Raw genomic sequence first — 19,389 nt, forward strand, 5'->3', positions numbered from 1 at the left:
ACAAAAGGCCAGTTTTATTAGACATAAGCCCACACAGTGTCCACCTTCATCTAGCCCCAGGGCTCTGATTTAATGGTACTTTAACGTCTTTCATGGCCAGCGTCTGCCAAGTTTTATTAAACACTTTTGTAATCTAAGAATAGTTCAGCCAGTTAACATTGAAGTCAGTTTGTTAATGTAAAAGGTGAATCATCGTGAATCCTCCTTGCTAAAGTAAAGTATGGTGTTCCACAAGGCTCTGTTTTAGGGCCTATAATATTCACAATTTATATGTTACCATTGGGCACCATTATCAGTAAACACAGTATAAATTTCCACTGCTATGCCGATGACACTCAGTTATACATATCAAGCGAACTGGATAATAAAAGATTGAGGACTGTGTAAAAGACATAAAAGACTGTAACCTTCTCTTACTTAACTTGGATAAAAACAGAGCTCCTGCTTCTTTGTCCAAAAGCAGCTAGAAACAAATGGTCTAACTTACCTCTTAAACTTAACACTTTCTCAGTTGCATCAAGCTCATCTGTTAAAAATCCTGGTGTTGTGATAGACCCTGATCTGTCCTTCGACGCACATATAACTAATATTACTAGAACAGCCTTCCTGCATCTCCGCAATATCGCTAAATTAAGAAATGCATTATCTCTACAGGATGCAGAAAAACTAGTTCATGCTTTTACTACTTTAGGGCTAGATTACTGTAATGCCCTGCTGTCTGGCTGTTCCAGCCTCAACAAGCTTCAGCTAGTCCAGACCGCTGCAGCCAGAATCCTCACAAGAACCAGAACATTTGACCATATTAGCCCAGTTTTATCAGCCCTGCACTGGTTACCAGTTAAATTTCACATTGATTATAAAATCCTATTACTGACCTATAAAGCTCTAAATGGACTCGCCCCTCAGTACCCGAGTGAACTTCTCTCCCACTATGAACCATCACGCCTACTTAGATCACAAGGCTCTGGCTTACTACTTGTACCTAGAATAAATAAAGGTACATCAGGGGGGAGAGCTTTTTCATACAAAGCCCCCCAGCTCTGGAATAATCTTCCTGTTAATGTTCAGGACTCAGACACAGCCTCAGTCTTTAAGTCTAGGCTAAAAACTTACTTGTATAGTCGAGCCTTTGGTGATTAGTCTTCTCTGTCAGATCTAGACCTGACAGAGTCTCTGCTGCTCTGTTATACTGTAATCTGTGGTCAGCCACTGTTTACAGAACTTGACTCTGTGTTTTCTTCTTTTCTTCGACGAGTTGAACAGCTGCCCATCCTGTGCATCTGATGCTGTTGGCCCTTCTGCCCTGATCGGGTGCCACTGCTCACCAGCCATCGGCTTGACCACCGCTGTTGCTGCTGCTGCATAAACATAAGCTAATCTAATTAGCCACTGCTTGCTTTTTTCTCCCCACTTTGTTCTATGATACTTCATAGTAACAGTGTCTGCTGTCTAGTGTCGACCAGAGGTGGATGGGTTCCCCTTCTGAGTCTTGGTTCCTCTCAAGGTTTCTTCTTCTTCTAGGGAGTTTTTTCCTTGGCACTGTTGCCACTGGCTTGCTCATGGGGCTTTGACCTGGATTTTTCTTTTCTTTCTTTCTGTAATACTGATTCTTCTGTAAAGCTGCTTTGTGACAACACCTGTTGTAAAAAGCACTATATAAATACACTTGTTTGCTTGCTGTAGTTACTGAGTAATATGCCTATGATTGAAAGGGGATAAAGGGGAATTCCAATGATTTTACTATATGTACAATTATTTTTGCAAAATTCAGCACAATGAAATGGTCCAGAAGGAAACAAAGTCATCCAGAGTGGTTTTGCATGAAATGCTCTGATCTAAAGAATCTTACAGAGTCAGAATTGTTCACAGTGGTGGTGATAGGAACCAGACGTCCACCTCCAAAAGCTCCCTCACAGAGATTTATCACATGAAATTTACATTTAGAGCATTTGGCAGACGCTCTTATCCAGAGCGACTTACAATTTGATCATTTTACACAGGTAGGCGAAGGCAGCGTTAGGAGTCTTGCCCATGGAATCTTATTAGTATAGTGTAGGGTGTTTGGCCAGGTGGGGATTGAACCCCAGCCTACAACCTGGAAGGCAGAGAGGTTAACCACTACACTATAACAACCACATGAAATGGTTATGGATCATTAATTTAGTTAAATTAACTCTAGCTGAAGCTGCAAGGCTAATGTTTCTAACAAGTAATGCAAGCTTGCATCCTGGCCATTCGAAACCGTGTTGAGGAGCATTCTGGCCTAAAACCACAGTTCAACATATTTTTGTCAGTATTCTAATCGTGTTGTATTTTTTTTTTTTTTTCATATTTTCATTCTTCAATGTTCTCTCACTACAATACCCAGCATGCATTACACATAAACATCATGCACCCACAGGGAATCAACCATGGTGCCAACCAGTCCAGCTAGCCTAGCCGCTGATCTATAACATAATAAACACAGCCAAAGTAGCATAATGCTCTTAACTCGCCCGTCACACAAAGTAATAAAGAAAACAATGATTGATTTTCTCTGTGTTCAGCACAAACTGACATAAGACATCTAGCTAGCCAGGTAGCTTGATAAGTTTAGCTATTAGCTTATTGTTCTCATCTGATGGGTCATTTTTGTCGTTCTCGCCATTGTAAGGATGATTTAAAGAGAGTTACTACAGTTACATCAATCAGGCATAAAATTATGACCACCTCCTTGTTTCTACACTCATTGTCCATTTTATCAGCTCCACTTAATGTATAGCTGCACTTTGTAGTTCTACAGTTACAGACTGTAGTCCATCTGTTTCTCTGATACTTTGTTAGCCCCTTTTACCCTGTTCTTCAGTGGTCAGGACCCCCATGGACCCTCACAGAGCAGGTATTATTTGGGTGGTGGATCCTTCTCAGCACTGCAGTAACACTGACATGCTGGTGGTGTGTTAGTGTGCGTTGTGCTGGTCTGAGTGGTCAGACACAGCAGTGCTGCTGGAGTTTTTAAACACCTCAGTGTCACTGCTGGACTGAGAATAGTCCACCAACCAAAAATATCCAGCCAACAGCGTCCTGTGACCACTGATGAAGGACTAGAGGATGACCAACATAAACTGTGCAGCAGCAGATGAGCTATCGTCTCTGAGTTTACATCTACAAGGTGTACTGACAAGGTAGGAGTGGCTAAAGAGTGGACAGTGAGTGGACACAGTGTTTAAAAACTCCGTTTACATCATCAGGAAGGAGTCTTTAGTCTACTGTAATGGATAACAATATGTCATACAGTGTCAGGAACCATAGAAGCATATCGCTACTGTCAAAACAAAACCCTGTATCTTTGTCATATTCATTTTTCAGTTTTTCATATAATCTGAAAATGCCTGTTCCCCTTTACATTGTGTATAAATTTCATGATTGATGGACCAAAACTCCAAAAATAGCTTGGAAAAACATCTAGTTCCATTAACTGGCATTAAAAGTAAAGTATACTTTTCCCTTCTCCTGTAAAGTTACCATTTTGGAGATACGAGGTTTTGTTAAATATAGTAATAACCCATTAAATAACGTACACAGTGTAAATACACCCCAAGCAAAGCAATGCTAAAATGACCAGCTCAAGTACTGATGAAACCTGGTCACTTTACAACCCTGAGACCTTGTTTTAGATGAGACTTGACCTTTGTCCTTTCTGCACATGTCTCCCAGTAAGACGATGTTAATGTTGACCCCTGTGCCCTTTGCCCATGGATGCTTCATGTAGATAAAGCAAGCTGTTTCCTGACCCAGAGATGGACAGTCCAGAGCAACCGTGTTCCAGACACAAAAGCAGAAACAGCCCTTCAGTCAAACGAGTAAGTGTTTTGAACATTTTTAATAGGTGTTTTGATTAGAAGTAGGACATATATATTGAACAGGGGAGGCAATTTTAGGGGGCCAAGCACTGAACCGATTAGTATCTAGTATCAGCTAATTGTCAAGCACCTCCTAATGTTAAACCTTAGAGTTATTATTTTGTGCAATTACATAACACATACCTAATTACACAGTTACATGATGAATTGCTTTTGCATCTGATTTACAATCTGTCTTGACAGGTTTGAATCTGCACTTGCAACCTTATTCCATTTGTCTCAGGGTCAAACTATAATAAAAGCAAACAACAAACACCTTTGGACAAATTCAAGTCATAACAAAATATCTCCTAACTACAAATGCATGGAATGAAAGTTTAGTGTACTTTATACACAGTTGTTTTAATGAGCTATGGCTGAAAAATAACTGTAAAATTACAGTGTGCTTTTTCATGTTGCCAGTAGTAACTATGACTGCTGAGGGTTAAAAGCCATGTGGTCACTACAAAGCTCTGAAACTGAAAATAACTGGCAGGAAAAGAAGATAAGAAAGAAACAGGCAGTCAGGGATATCCGCACATGTCGGTTTGGGGGGGTGGTGTACATATACCCTCTCTTTGTCAACATCTAGCCCCTCAATATTTATCCCTCCTGTGCTAGGGGTCTTCCCACAAAGTGTTAGCAACCTGAACTATGTGACACTTATGGTAATTCCCATATCTAGATAGGAGAATTCACCTTATTTATTGTTTCTTACCTCATACAAAGGGGGAGGATGGGGAAATTAGTCAGTCAGCAGCTATGGGAAAGTACAACCAAAAGCTTGAAAAATAAAAATAAGTTCATTCAGCTACACAAACACCCCCTAGTTATGTTGGCTAGATAGCTATCATGCTGACAAAACAGTGGTTTGTGCTGGTTTATGCTGATCTGGTTTAGTCGGTCACCCAGCATGGTCCTGCTAGTTGACCAGCATATCAGCATCCAAAGCATAACATATGCAGCAATACTGGTCTATGCTGTTTTTGGTTTTTTTTTGTTTTTTCAACAGGGTGGCAAATTCATATTTTCATATTACTAAAGTAATACAATTTAATTGTCACACCAAAAATCATTTACAAAACAGGAACTTAACCTTGAGCGCTTGTGGGATAAAGCATATACAGAGCGGTCTTTCCATGCCTCATGAAAAATTGGGCAAGACCATAAGTCTCATGCCAAAACTATTAGAGTTGGTAACTCATGGATGTAAACTATAATCCAAAATCCAAAACGAGCTACAGGACGACCTCAAAGTAGCTAGAACAGCAGTTAAACTGAGAACAATAAGCACTGCACTGCAACCCTCTCTGTTCCTACACCCCACACATAGTTCCTCTGCTATAAAAGAAGCACAGAGATGCACATCTAAAATCTGTTTAGACAGATCAGTACAATGTGCTCTGGCCAGTCCAAACAAAAAAAAAAACTCTTAGGCAATAATTCAGTTTATCATCTTTAATAAGGTTTAATAAGAAAGACTTAATAAGAAAAAGAAATAAAGTTTGCACATATGATCCCAAAAAGATCATCCTCATGGTTAAGTACAGAGGGGTGTGCATCATCATATGGAGCTGCTTCTCTGCACACTGTACACATTACAGGTTATCGAAGGAAACATGAATGTTCATGAACATGAATGGACTGAAGTGCTGGGAGAATTTCATCTCGTCAGCCAGGAAAGGGGAGAAGATGGACAATTCAGCAAGACAGAGACCCCAAACATGCAGCCAAAATAACTCAAAACTGGTTTGAAAGAATGTGAAAGTCCTTGTTTGGCCTAGCCCAGGGGTTGCAACCCAAAGGTTATCCAAAAATCAAACCACCTTGGGAGCCACAACATTTAATTCCATTTTTCCGTCTTGGCTGTAGTTATGTCTCAGTATGTGCTGATGTACTAGTAAAGGCTAACACATATGTTATAAAAAGACTTGCTTTGCTCTGTTTTAACCTTTAGCTCAGCTATAGCTGCTTTTCTCGCATCTCCAGCAGGAAACTTTTCCTCAAAAGTAGAACAGTTTCTTGTAAAATGTCTCTCCACGCTTGATTTTCTATGAGGCTGAAGTCGCTTATCATTCGCCAGCTTCTTGTTCAAATTTTTCCGTTCCACCCTAACTGGTACCTGAGGCACCAGAATGTAACTGCTGTACCGTTTAAGGTGGAACAGGAAAAATCTGAACAAGAAGCTGGTGAATGAGAAGCGACTTCAGCCTCGCAACTTGTGTTTGACCGTTTCTTGTTGCAGATTAAACGTATCAGGAAACCGGCTGGAGTGACTATAAATGTAAATAAGTCAATTCATGTGCAAATGATCGATGTTCATCTTAAACCTTTCTCTTGCTATTTCGTTAGCTACTAGGCAAGACTGTTATCTGTGTTGCTATGGTGACCAGTAGTCTGCAAGCTAATCTTCAGGGTTAAAGGGTGAATTAGCAGCTCTACATTAACTCCAGCATTTAAGCTTATTTATTGTGAAAGTGTTGAACGATCAGCAGAGCTTTTACTGTAAAGGAGGATTATTTTAGTTTTACCTACAAGTCTAGTTCTGCTGTGGAGCCGCAACAGGGCAGTGGCTCTGGAGCCGAATGTCTTTAGCCCTCTGTCTCTTCTCTAAGGCTTCTGTCTTGTACTTCAGCGCGTCGGAAGCACACAAGACTGTTGACCTGGCCACGGATGGGTGAAAAGACCCAGTGTCCAGCTGTTTTGCTGGTTTAAATTTGACCATGAATGGGCAGCATATCATAATGCTACACAAACAGGGAACGTCCGGCACTGGGCCTGGTCAGCGGGAAATAACGACTCTCTTCCTGACCCTTCTGTGCTCTCTTCCTGTTTGGCCCGTGACAGAGGTTTAATTTAATGATATCACACTTTTTCTCAGTTCCTTTCATCTGGGGTGGAGTGGAACGATAACATTGACTCAGTGGGTTATCGGCCCACTAGTCCATGTGAATCCTCAACCCTGCGTGTTTCCTAAAGGAAATGTGACAGAGCCAAATGCTAATAACATGAAATCTGTTCATCTGGGAAATTACACTTGACTAGTTTGTTTTTCAAATGGCATTTTCATCAGTGAAAGTAAAACTGCAGCACTATTCGTCTGGGCAGTAACTGTGTACTAACTATTGAAATTCCATCAGAAGCACCTGATTTAAATTTTGCTTAATTCTGTTGTTGAGATTCAGAGTGAAGTGGTTGAATGTAGAGAATGTCTAGACATTTTGTTTACTATCCAAAACCACCAGTGAATCTACACGTGTATTCAGAGCTTTATATGGAATGCTGAAGATGGTAAAATCAGTCATAAATCTGAAATAATAAGTTTTCTTTTGGGACTATTTTGCCTCACAGCACCCTGCATGTATCCCTCCACCATGAATAGATTAAAAAGGTTTAGGGCAAAGCCTTCTCAAAACTTTTACAGGGCGATGAGTGGGTTTACATGTACTTCATAATCCGATAACTGCAGAAAATCTGATTTTGTCGGTAATCCACTCAGATAATGGGGAAACTCCAAATCTAGTCAGACACTAATCAGATTTCAGCTTTACAACCAGCCAATAAGCTCACAGAAGAACGTAATATAAATCTCAAACTTCTTGTCGCAGCTTTTATTTCAAACTTTGTACCTGAGAACATGAACACACATCATCTAGAAGATGAAGAATATTTAAATCCTTCATTTCAACCATGTATTTGGTTTCAGTGTCTCTCCTAAAGTGTTTTGCTGCATCTCACGACAACGTTGCTTGCTTATTTCCAGTACCGCCGTCTGTTTTCACTCATGATCAGTGAGAAATGGGAAAGAAATCAGAGTAAGAGTTTACAGCACTGAGAAATCTGATTACTGAGCTAAAATCCAGTCTCTTTATCTGATTTCTAGACCTGACCATTTGAATAAACTTCAGAAATCAGATTATAAACGGATTATTGAGTGCATGTAAACGCACTTCATTTGAATTGACAAACATATTCATAACCATTTCATGTAATAACGTTTTATAAAGGAGTTTTTAGAGGTGGATGTCTGGTTCCTATCACCACCACTGTAAACGATTCTCTATAAGTTCCTCCAGAACAGAGCGTTTCACACCAAACCGCTCTGAATGTCTTTGTTTACATCTGAACGATTTAATTATGGATAATTTTGTGATTTGGTGGAAATTGATGGAATTGATTAAAGACATAAACTAAGTAGTGAACGGTGACTGTAAATGCTCGACTTTCTCAAAGAGAGCTTTGGAAATGTTTAAGCTAAAACACACCTTAAATTATATTGTGCTGTTTATTTCTTTTTTGTTTATTTGTTTATACGTTAATGGTGTTTTTCAAACACATAAATGATTACTTCCCAGATATATTATTTTATACATATTAATAAACAAAATTATTATTCAGGTGTTTCTGCACTTATAGGCAGTGCTGGGATACTTATATGCTAAGTGTAATAATGTCATTTTCTTATTGCGACAGCATTTAAATGTTAAATCAAACATATTTAAATGAATGCATTTGTGGCCCAGTCATTTATGTTTTTCTGTAAATATGTCCGTCCCATTTATAGAAAATTATATTTTTCCAAAGCCAAATAACCCCACTGTCCGTAGAAACAACTTTCTTGTTTAAAGCACATGGACAACAATGTGGGACCTGCCAAAAAGTAAATATCATCATTTCATATTCAGAATTTTTCAGCATGTCTTCACTGCACAGCTTCTAAACAGTGTGGGATGAATTAAAATATTAAAATCTAATATATTAGCCATTATCTGCATAAGCTAATGGAACAGGCCCCACTATCTATCATCTATATTCAAAAACTGTGTGTCTCTCTCTCTCTCTCTCTCTCTCTCTCTCTCTCTCTCTCTCTCTCTCTCCCTTTTTCTTTTCCTGTTCATCATTCTCTCTCTCTTTCCCTCTCTCTCCCTTTTTCTTTTCCTGTTCATCATTCTCTCTCTCTATCTTCCCCCCGCTCTCTCTTTCCCTCTCTCTCTCTCTCTCTCTCTCTCTCTCTCTCTCTCTCTCTTTTTTTTCCTGTTCATCATTCCCTCTCTTTCCCTCTCTCTACCTTTTTCTTTTCCTGTTCATCATTCTCTCTCTCTATCTTTCCCTCTCTCTCTCTCTCTCTCTCACCCTCTCTCTTTCCCTCTCTCTCTCTCTCTTTTTTCCTGTTCATCATTCTCTCTCTCTTTCCCTCTCTCTACCTTTTTCTTTTCCTGTTCATCATTCTCTCTCTCTATCTTTCCCTCTCTCTCTCTCTCTCTCTCTCACCCTCTCTCTCTCCCTCTCTTTCTCTCTCACAGATGGAGTGTGTTAGTGTGGAGGCCTGTTTGCAGCTGTGTCAGCACAGGGTGAATAAAGGAGAGAAAAAGGACAGAGGCACTAGAGGCTAAGAAGAAGGGGAGGAAGAGGAGAGGGGGATGAGAGGAGGAGAGGGGGGGACAGGAAGAGGAGGAGAGGGGGATGAGGATGTTTTCAGATCTGAAGCAGCTTAATTTTCTCCTCTCTCTGGAAGATGGAAGCTTTAAGTGTTGTTTATCTGATGGGGGCAGTTTTGATGTCTACCAGGTCTTCCAGGTGGTTTTTAGGAGCCACACTTTCTGTGGAGCTTTGAATCACTTCTTTAACTGCGGAATATTCATTGAAAAGTAATAACATGTGGGGGCTTTGACTGGAAATTGAGTAAATGAGATGTGGTCTCTGACTTTTGCACAGTCCCGTAAAGAGTGTGTGTGAAGGAAGTACCTCCTCTGGTTCTGAAAACAGGAAGTAGCTTTGCCTTATTGTTGCTATTTTGCTAGTCTGGAAAACAAAACCCTACTGAGCTCTGTACCATCTCTCTCTCTCTCTCTCTCTCTCTCTCACACACACACACACACACACACACACACACACACCATCTGCAGCTCAAGGCACTTCTGTGCAGTAGGTTTTATCAGTCTAATGGGAAACAATTGCAAGCAGTTGCCTGCCCGGTGTATCCGTAGTCATGAGAGCAACTGTCCTCTCTCTCTCTGGGTGGATAGAATACACCCCAGCCCATCACTGAGCATGATTCCAGCCAATGTGGGTGTCTGTTGGCTAATATAACTGGCAGTTTAAAAACATTTGTTGGAGCTTCACATGTGTCTCAGAGGAAGTACATGCTAATACAAACCAAACAAGTGGGTGGAATCGGCTACAGCAAACATGGGGAGAAATTTAGGCCAAAAACTTGATGTTTTGTTGGGCTGCATTGGTAGCAGACCTCCAGTCTGTCCAGAAACTCGGAATGCTTCACACATAATCATGAAGCAGAGAACTGCTGTCAGCTAGATGTGCTTAAAAATCCCCAAAAATCTCCCAGATTTAACTGTCAGGCAGTGGGAGTAAATATAGTTCTACAGCTTCTAATACACTGTGACCCAGAAAAGATGCTACAGAAGATCCAAAACGGTGACGCGTTTGTATCCAGGCCATGACACACATGGTGCAGGGGTGTCCAATCCTGATCCTGGAGGGTCGGGTTCCAATACACCTGGCTCTAACATTCAGAGGCCCCTAAGGGGCCTTATTATCTGGATCAGGTGTGACGGATAAGGTTTGAAGCAAAACTCTCCAGGAACAGGACTGGGCACCTCTGTATTAGAGCATCGTACCCTAACCTCTTCCAACCTCCATGTCTTATCTTCCAACAGTCACCCTACTCTACTGTAAGAGATCTCCACAAAAAGGATCTTCCCAAGAAAGCAACCTGCCTGAGTTTTCATTCATTGGTCTGTATATTGAAAATGCTGCACCAAAAAGTGTTTAGATCAAATTTCCCACTGTTACCCAAAATGTAGTTGATCAGCTAGAGCATGTTTGGTGCCTGAAACCATGCTTTTCTACCTTTGCATTGAAGCTACAAGGCTAATGTTGCTAACAGGAAACAGTAGGCAGTGGCTGGACACGGTAGCTTGAATCGTGTTTGTACTTTACACCACCAAATACCAAATGTACCACCACCAAATCAGTGTTAGTGCAGTGCTGAGTGTGATCCACCAGCCAAATAGTACCTGCTCTGTCAGGGTCCATGACCACTGAAGAGCAGGGTAAAAGGGGGCTAACAAAGTATCAGAGAAACAGATGGACTACAGTCTGTAACTGTAGAACTACAAAGTGCAGCTATACAGTAAGTGGAGCTGAGAAAATGGACAATGAGTGTAGAAACAAGGAGGTGGTCATGATGTTGTGCCTGAGCAGTGTATGTACATACAGGGCTTAAAGAGCTTATAAGTCCTATAAATGAACAATAGTTTGAATTAAGCCCTAAGCCTTCCAGACCTAACGCTAATGTTATCTAATGGTTTTAAGGTAAATTCTTCTTCTTCTTCTTTTGGCTGCTCCCTTTCGGGGTCGCCACAGCGGATCATCTGCCTCCATCTTGCCCTATCCATTGCCTCCTCTACTTTCACACCAACCATCTCCATGTCCACCTTCACTACATCCATAAACCTTCTCTGAGGTCTACCTCTTCTCCATCTACCCAGCAGCTCCAACTCCAAAATTCTTTGACCAATATATCCACTATTCCTCCTCAACACATGTCCAAACCATCTCAACCTGGCCTCTCTGGCTTTATCTCCAAACTGCTCCACCTTCACTGTCCCTCTGATCTGCTCATTTCTAATCTTGTCCATCCTTGTCACTCCCAACGAAAATCTCAGCATCTTCATCTCCGCCACCTCCAGCTCAGCCTCCTGTCTTTTAGACAGAGCCACAGTCTCCAAACCATACATCATAGCAGGACACACTACTGTCTTGTAAACCTTCCCTTTCACTCTTGCTGCTATCCTTCTGTCACACATTGGCCCTGACACCCGTCTCCACCCACTCCATCCTGCCTGCACCCTCTTCTTCACCTCTTTTCTACACTGTCCATTGCTCTGGATGGTTGACCCAAGATATTTGAAGTCATACACCTTTACGACCTCTACTCCTTGCATCTTCACCTTTCCACCTGCCTCCCTCTCATTCACACACATGTATTCCGTCTTGTCTCTACTGACCTTGCATGTGTTATTTTACAACATAACATTATGACTCAAACAGAAGAAAAGCACCACATTTGAACTGCCATAATACAAATGTTCAGTTGTGTTCATCAGAGCACACACACATTATCACAATAAGCTTTGTCTTCCTCCGCTTGCCTCGCCCTTATGACAGCTGACGTCAGTTATCTTGACAATCCACCACCTTTTCTTCTGTTTCTCGACGGCGGCCACGGAAAACAAAAGCCTGTCTGTCCGTCCTCCTCCCCTCAGCTGCTGAGGATCTCACACAAACAGCAGTCCCAGCTGAAAGTGTTGATGATGTGGACAGTCCGTCTCTGCAACGCTCATCATGCTGATCTGAAAGAGTGACACAGTTGCAGCCTCACAAGCTCCAGCCTCAGCAAAGCCCCAGCTATGACAGAAGCCAGTGAGTTAGTTAAGTTAGCTAGCTAGCTGAAGAGTTAGTGAGGTGGCTTTGCAGTAGTTTTGTTGTAGTTTTACGGTAGTTTACTGTAGATACACATATTTGAAATGGCATGAACTTGACTGACTTCTACTCACTGGTCACTTTATTAGAAACACTTACCTTGTGCATCCACTCACTGGCCGCTTTATTAGAAACACCTACCTTGTGCTTCCACTCACTGGCCGCTTTATTAGAAACACTTACCTTGTGCTTCCGCTCACTGGCCACTTTATTAGAAACATGTATTTTATACATCCACTCACTGGCCGCTTTATTAGAAACACTTACCTTGTGCATCCACTCACTGGCCGCTTTATTAGAAACACCTACCCTGTGCTTCCACTCACTGGCCACTTTATTAGAAACACCTACCTTGTACTTCCCCTAACTGGTCATTTTATGTGCTCCACCTACTTTAGAGATCCACTATATAGGTGTACAGTTACAGCCTGTAGCTCGTCTGTTCCTGCACAATTTGCTCATAGGTCATTTTCTGACCGTAGATACTGTATGAGTGGTGATCCAGTCTCAGAAAAGCAGTGACACTGACAGAGTGTGTGTAGTGTTCGTTCGAGTGCTTCAGACACAAAAGTGTTTCTGGGGTTTTTACACACATCTGCATCACTGTTAGGTTGAGAGTGGACAACCGCAAAAATATCCAGACAAGTGTGGGTCTGGGGTCAGAAACTGACCAATGATGAAGGACTAGAAGATAGATAACACAAATGATCATATCAACATATGAGTTCAGCTTCTAACTGTACTCCAATGTGGTTAAGCGATAAGGTATGTGTTTCTACTCTGGGAATCAGTTACAAAGTTTTTAAAATAGTGTTGTTTGCGACATTTGGTTAACAGGTCAACAGTTTGGGGGTTCTGCTGACCGATTTTGAAAAGGAGTGTAGTTGACAGAAAGTACATGCAACTGGAAGGAAAACCAACAGTCATATTTCTATTATAATAACTGAGAACCCATAAACCACATCTAGGCAGAGTGTCAGTTAGAGCACTGTGTGGAACAGTGTAGTGACTATGAACAGCTGGAATGCAAACATGTGGGTGAGACTCTCTCTCTGCATACAGCATGTATGTGTTTGTGGTTGTGTAGGCTGCCTGTTCTCCTCTATAATGGGGGAAGCACTCTTCAGTGACTCAGGAGCTCCTTACAATGAACACAACACACACTCATCCCCACCTTCTCCTTCCACCTCATCTTTTTGTTTCTACCATTTCATCTCATTTTCACAAGGCCCATCAGCCTTTTTGATGTGGGCTTTTTATAATTCACTTTCTCTAATATGGCCCAATGCCTGTTGATAGGCCCACAACAAGGGATGCACTGATACAGGAATTCGATGCCAGTTTATTAAAAATACCTTCCTTGTGCTTATACTCAGTGGCCACTTTATTAGAAACACCTACCATGTTTTTCCTCTACCTGGCCACTTTATTAGAAACACCTACCGTGTTTTTCTAACTGGCCACTTTATTAGAAACACTTGTCATGTCTTTCCACTCACTGCCCACTTTACTAGAAACATCAACCTTGCATGTCCACTCACTGGCCACTTTATTAGAAACACCAGCCTTATGCTTCCACTCACTGGCCACTTTATTAGAAACACCTACCATGTTTTCTGTCTAACTGGCCACTTTATTAGAAACACCTGTCGTGTCATTCCATTCACCAGCCACTTTATAAGAAACACCCACCTTGTGCTTCCACTCACTGGCCACTTTATTAGAAACACCTACCTTGTGCTTCCACTCACTGGCCACTTTATTAGAAACACCTACCTTGTGCTTCCACTCACTGGCCACTTTATTAGAAACACCCACCTTGTGCTTCCACTCACTGGCCACTTTATTAGAAACACCCACCTTGTGCTTCCACTCACTGGCCACTTTATTAGAAACACCTACCTTGTGCTTCCACTCACTGCCCACTTTATTAGAAACACCCACCTTGTGCTTCCACTCACTGCCCACTTTATTAGAAACACCCACCTTGTGCTTCCACTCACTGCCCACTTTATTAGAAACACCCAGCTTGTGCTTCCACTCACTGCCCACTTTATTAGAAACATCAACCTTGCACGCCCACTCACTGGCCACTTTATTAGAAACACCAGCCTTGTGCTTCCACTCACTGGCCACTTTATTAGAAACACCTACCATGTTTTCTGTCTAACTGGTCACTTTATTAGAAACACCTGTCTTGTCATTCCATTCACCAGCCACTTTATAAGAAACACCCACCTTGTGCTTCCACTCACTGGCCACTTTATTAGAAACACCTACCTTGTGCTTCCACTCACTGGCCACTTTATTAGAAACACCTACCTTGTGCTTCCACTCACTGGCCACTTTATTAGAAACACCTACCTTGTGCTTCCACTCACTGGCCACTTTATTAGAAACACCTACCTTGTGCTTCCACTCACTGGCCACTTTATTAGAAACACCAACCATGCACTTCCACTCACTGGCCACTTTATTAGAAACATTCATCTTGTGCTTCCACTCAATGGCCACTTTATTAGAAACACCAACCTTGTGCTTCCACTCACTGGTCAGGGTTTCTACCATTGCATCTCATGAATTCATGGTCATTTTCTCATCGCCCATAAGCCTTTTTGCCTGTGGACCATTTATTCTTTTATGATTCACTTTCTTTAATATAGCCCAATGCCTGTTGATAGGCCTACAACAAACTAGGGATGCACTGATATAGTAATCAGAAGCTGATATTTTTCATGTATGTATCTGCCAATACCAATAACAATGCTGAAACATAATCCATAACATGTAGAAATTTGGACCAATCAACCTGGATTAGCATTACAGAGAACTATAACATAATTGTGTAGGGTTATAAATGCAGTAAAATGAATGAAATGCAGATATTTTAAGTACAATAAATACATAATCAGTCATCAGTTTGAAATGTCAGTCAAATCTAAACATCTGTCCAGTTACAGTATTTTTTTTATATGTGTCGATACCAATACAATTCCAATATTATTGTATATTATTATTCTTAAACAACAACAACAACAGCAGCAACAGCAACAGTTCTGTGACAGGAGGCTCCTTCCAAGCCCAGCATACAGGCTTTCTGTGTGTGTGAGGTCTTTGGTCATGCTTGTGGTCAGCCTCACTCCAGACCCCGTGCAGTTATCTCAGCTTTCACTGGTGGTGTTAAGCTGTAACTGCCCCAGTGGAGCAGTGTGTGGTTAACCACACAGGAAAGTTTTAATGTAACTGTTTAAAGAAGCAGCTCACAGAAAACTGCTAACGCTGCTAATAGTGGGTAAACGCCCAGCTGGGGAAAGTCAGCATTACATACAAAAAAGCATCAGGCTGAGTGGCGGGTGGTGCAACCATCTAACCATTGACCCTCTCGTTGAGAAATTGCTAGTTTGAACCCTGGCGATACCACAGGGCTCCAAGATCCTTCTGGGTGGGCAGGACGGTCCTTCCTATCCCCCAATCATGCAGTGTGACTTTAGCCAAAATGGATGTCCATTGCCTGACACATATATATAGAGAGAAAGAATGTAGAGAGAGAGAGAGAGAGAGAGAGAGAGACAGAGAAAGATATACACATACACTATATGGACAAAAGTATTAGGACACCTACACACTAAACCCACAGGAGTTTTTATGAATCCTGTTCTAAATCCATAGGCATTAATATAGTGTTGGTCACTCTTTGCAGCTCTAACAGCTTCCACTCTTCTGGGAAGCTTTCTACAAGATTCTTTTGGAATTTTGCCCATTTATCCAGAAGAGCATTTGTGAGGTCAGACACTGATGTTGGACGAGAGAGCCTGGCTCACAGTCTCCGTTCTAGTTTCTCTCAAAGGTGTTTGATGGGGTTGAGGTCAGGGCTCTGTGAAGGCAAGTCAAGTTCTTCCACACCAAACTCACCCAGTCATGACTTTATGGAGCTCGCTTTGTGCATTGGAGCTCAGTCATGCTGGAACAGAGAAGGCTCCAAACTGTTCCCACAAAGTTAGAAGCATAGAATTGTCCAAAATGTTTTGGTCTGCTGAAGCAGTATGATTCCCCTTCACTGGAATGAAGGGTTCTAAGCCAACCCCTGAAAAACAACCCCATATCATTATCCCTCCTCCACCAAACTTTACAGCTGGCACAATGCAGTCAGGCAGGTAATGTTCTCCTGGCATTCACCAAACCAGACAGACAGAGAAGCGTGATTCGTCACTCCACAGAATACATTTCCACTGATCCAGAGTGCAGTGATGACGCTTTACATGACTTCATCCAATGCTTGGCATTGTGCATTTTGAACTTAGGTTTGTGTGCAACTGTTCAGAGATGGAAACCCATTTCATGAAGCTCTTGAAACACCTGATATCAATAATTAGGAGGGGTGTCCCAATACTTTTGTCCATATTTTGTGTGTGTATATATATATATATATATATATATATATATATATATATATATATATATATATCCCTCTCCAACAACCCACAAAAATTCAAGCACAGTTACACCAACAAGGACACACACACATACAATGTCAACTACATTTCTTACGTTAGCCAAGTGATAACTGGGGTCTGTAATAATGAGCACACCTCTAAATTAGGTGTGGTGATGACCCTGATGAGACAGATGCCATGAATTGGAATCAGAAAATGGATACTTTTAAGATCACATTTGACCGACAGCCGATTTGGTCAGACTCTGAAAGTGAGACTCCACTAAATTCCCAAACTCTCAGTGCTGTGCAGCGAGTGAGTGGAGTTCATTACTCTGACGTAGCAACAAGCTGCTTGTTAAGGAACTGTAATTTGGTGGAAGGAACTGAACATTTAAAACATATTAAATGCCACATTCACAGCCCAGTCACCGTAGATCATCACAGCCGTGATGTTATAGCAACAACACACAACCTCAAGTGCTCTATTGCTTAACTAGCATACAGTTTAAATTGCATCAGACAAACAACCTCCAAAATAGTAACTTTGCAGGAGGAGCGAAAAACCAACTTTACTTTTAATGTAAGTCAATGGAACCAGACTTTTTTCCAAGTCACTTTGGGCCATTTCTCTTGATCTGTTCATCATGAAATTTACACACAATGTAAAGAACAAGGCCTTGTCAAATCATGTCAAAAACTGAAAAACAACAAAAAGTGAGGTTTTCTACATGTTGAAATGCTGGTCAGCCAGTATGTCCATGTAGAGTGGCCACCTAAGCCAGTACTAGCCCAGCATAAACCAGCATGCTAATATTAGCCATTTCCTTCAGCAGGTTATGTGAACACAGGGATGCTAATGCTAATGCTACTTCTTCAGTAGCTCTGGTGTAGTTGACTTCCTCAGCTATGAGCAGGTCTTGAGTTTTAGGAGTGTTTAGGTTACCCATAAACAGACTTTATAAGTCCTATGAGTGCACATGTATCTACACATATGTTAGCCTTGCTGGTGGTCTCTAATTTCTCTTAAACGCCACAAAGCGGCCCGTATCTTCTGTTTAAACACATATGAAACCCAACAGTAGCTAACATTTACACGTCTGTAAATCTTGCCTCGACCCCAGAACGTTTCGAGTCTTCTCCTCTGCAAATAGTGCGCTGTCACTCTATTTTTATCTCTAGCTGCCGGCCCTGTTTAGACTGTGGTCGTCCCACGGGGATGCAAGCTCCGCTTATAGCCCAAAGCCAACAGAAGCACCTCTCTCATGTGGGACGACGGGGTAGCTGAGTGACACATTTCATCCAGGCGTATCTGATGCCACTAGGCTGCCATTTTCATGGGCGTTACCTTGAAAGCATCGACACACTGACCCCAGATTAGCCACTGTGTCTACTGCTTGAGTTCTGCTGACGTTTAATGAGAGAGGCTTAGCTAGCATAACTTTCTGGTTTCACCGTGGGTCAAATTCAGCAGCTCTGAAGATAACTTTTGGACCCTGTTCTCACATTTGGGTCAAATTTACGGTGCTTTGTGGTAGCGCAGCTGTGGGAGGAAGACTAGCGTTGTCATGTTAGCGACACACAAAGCAAAAGACCTACAGTGGTTATACATCAGTTCCCACAGTGTGCTAGCCTGCTTTTTGGTATCTTTTTCATATATAGCCGCTTTCAGACTCACTCCTTGCTCTGTTGGACTAAATGATGGGTTATTGTGCTTAATAATATATGAAGGAAGCATTTTTACAGTGGTGAATTATATATGTGTGCTCCACCAGTGACTCACTTTGCAGGCATGTAAAAGCACACGTTCGAGCATCTATTCACACCACACAATCTAGAGACAGAGTCACTTCTGCTTTAGGAGAGCAGAGTTGCTCCTTAAACACTCCTAGAGGTGTAAGTCTGTGACTAATGATTCAAAGTGATCACAATATGGTGCATCATGAAATCGTACATTTGATTGTAGATCTTAGATCAATGCTTGTTTACCCTCCCCATAAATACTAGAACATGCAGGATCTTGTACATGCACTCATGTGTTCAGTCACACATTGGTCATAATTTTGGTGCATGTGAAGGAAAAAGGCCTGGAATCATTCTAAACATTACCCTGTTCTTTATTTAATACTTTTTATTTATACTACCTCGCCAAACTGCTAATAGGCTAACTGATCAAACTAGTAATATTCACATATAAACTTCATTTATTTTAGGATTAGCTGCAATATTCTAAGTAAAATTTGTTACCTGAATGTCTGTTACGTGCTTCAAATGTCCACACTTGGGCTGGAAATACTTAACTGATGTTAAAGCCAGGTTGGGTAGATCAAGGTACAGAAGCATTGGTGCTAACATAATATTAGAAACCTCATTATAGCACTAATGAATATCTGATTCAACTAATATCTGACTTTTTACTCCACTACATTTTGAGAAATCTGTCATTCCTTTTGGTTTGTGTGTGTATAAAAATGTAACATGTCAAAACAAAAGAAGCGCAAAGCAAGAGCACCAATGATGGAACTAACCTAACCTGTAAATAGACCACAATATAGAAATATGTACACATAT

This window comes from Pygocentrus nattereri, chromosome 24 (genome assembly GCF_015220715.1).
Source record: "Pygocentrus nattereri isolate fPygNat1 chromosome 24, fPygNat1.pri, whole genome shotgun sequence".
NCBI classification, from domain to species: Eukaryota; Metazoa; Chordata; class Actinopteri; order Characiformes; family Serrasalmidae; genus Pygocentrus; species Pygocentrus nattereri.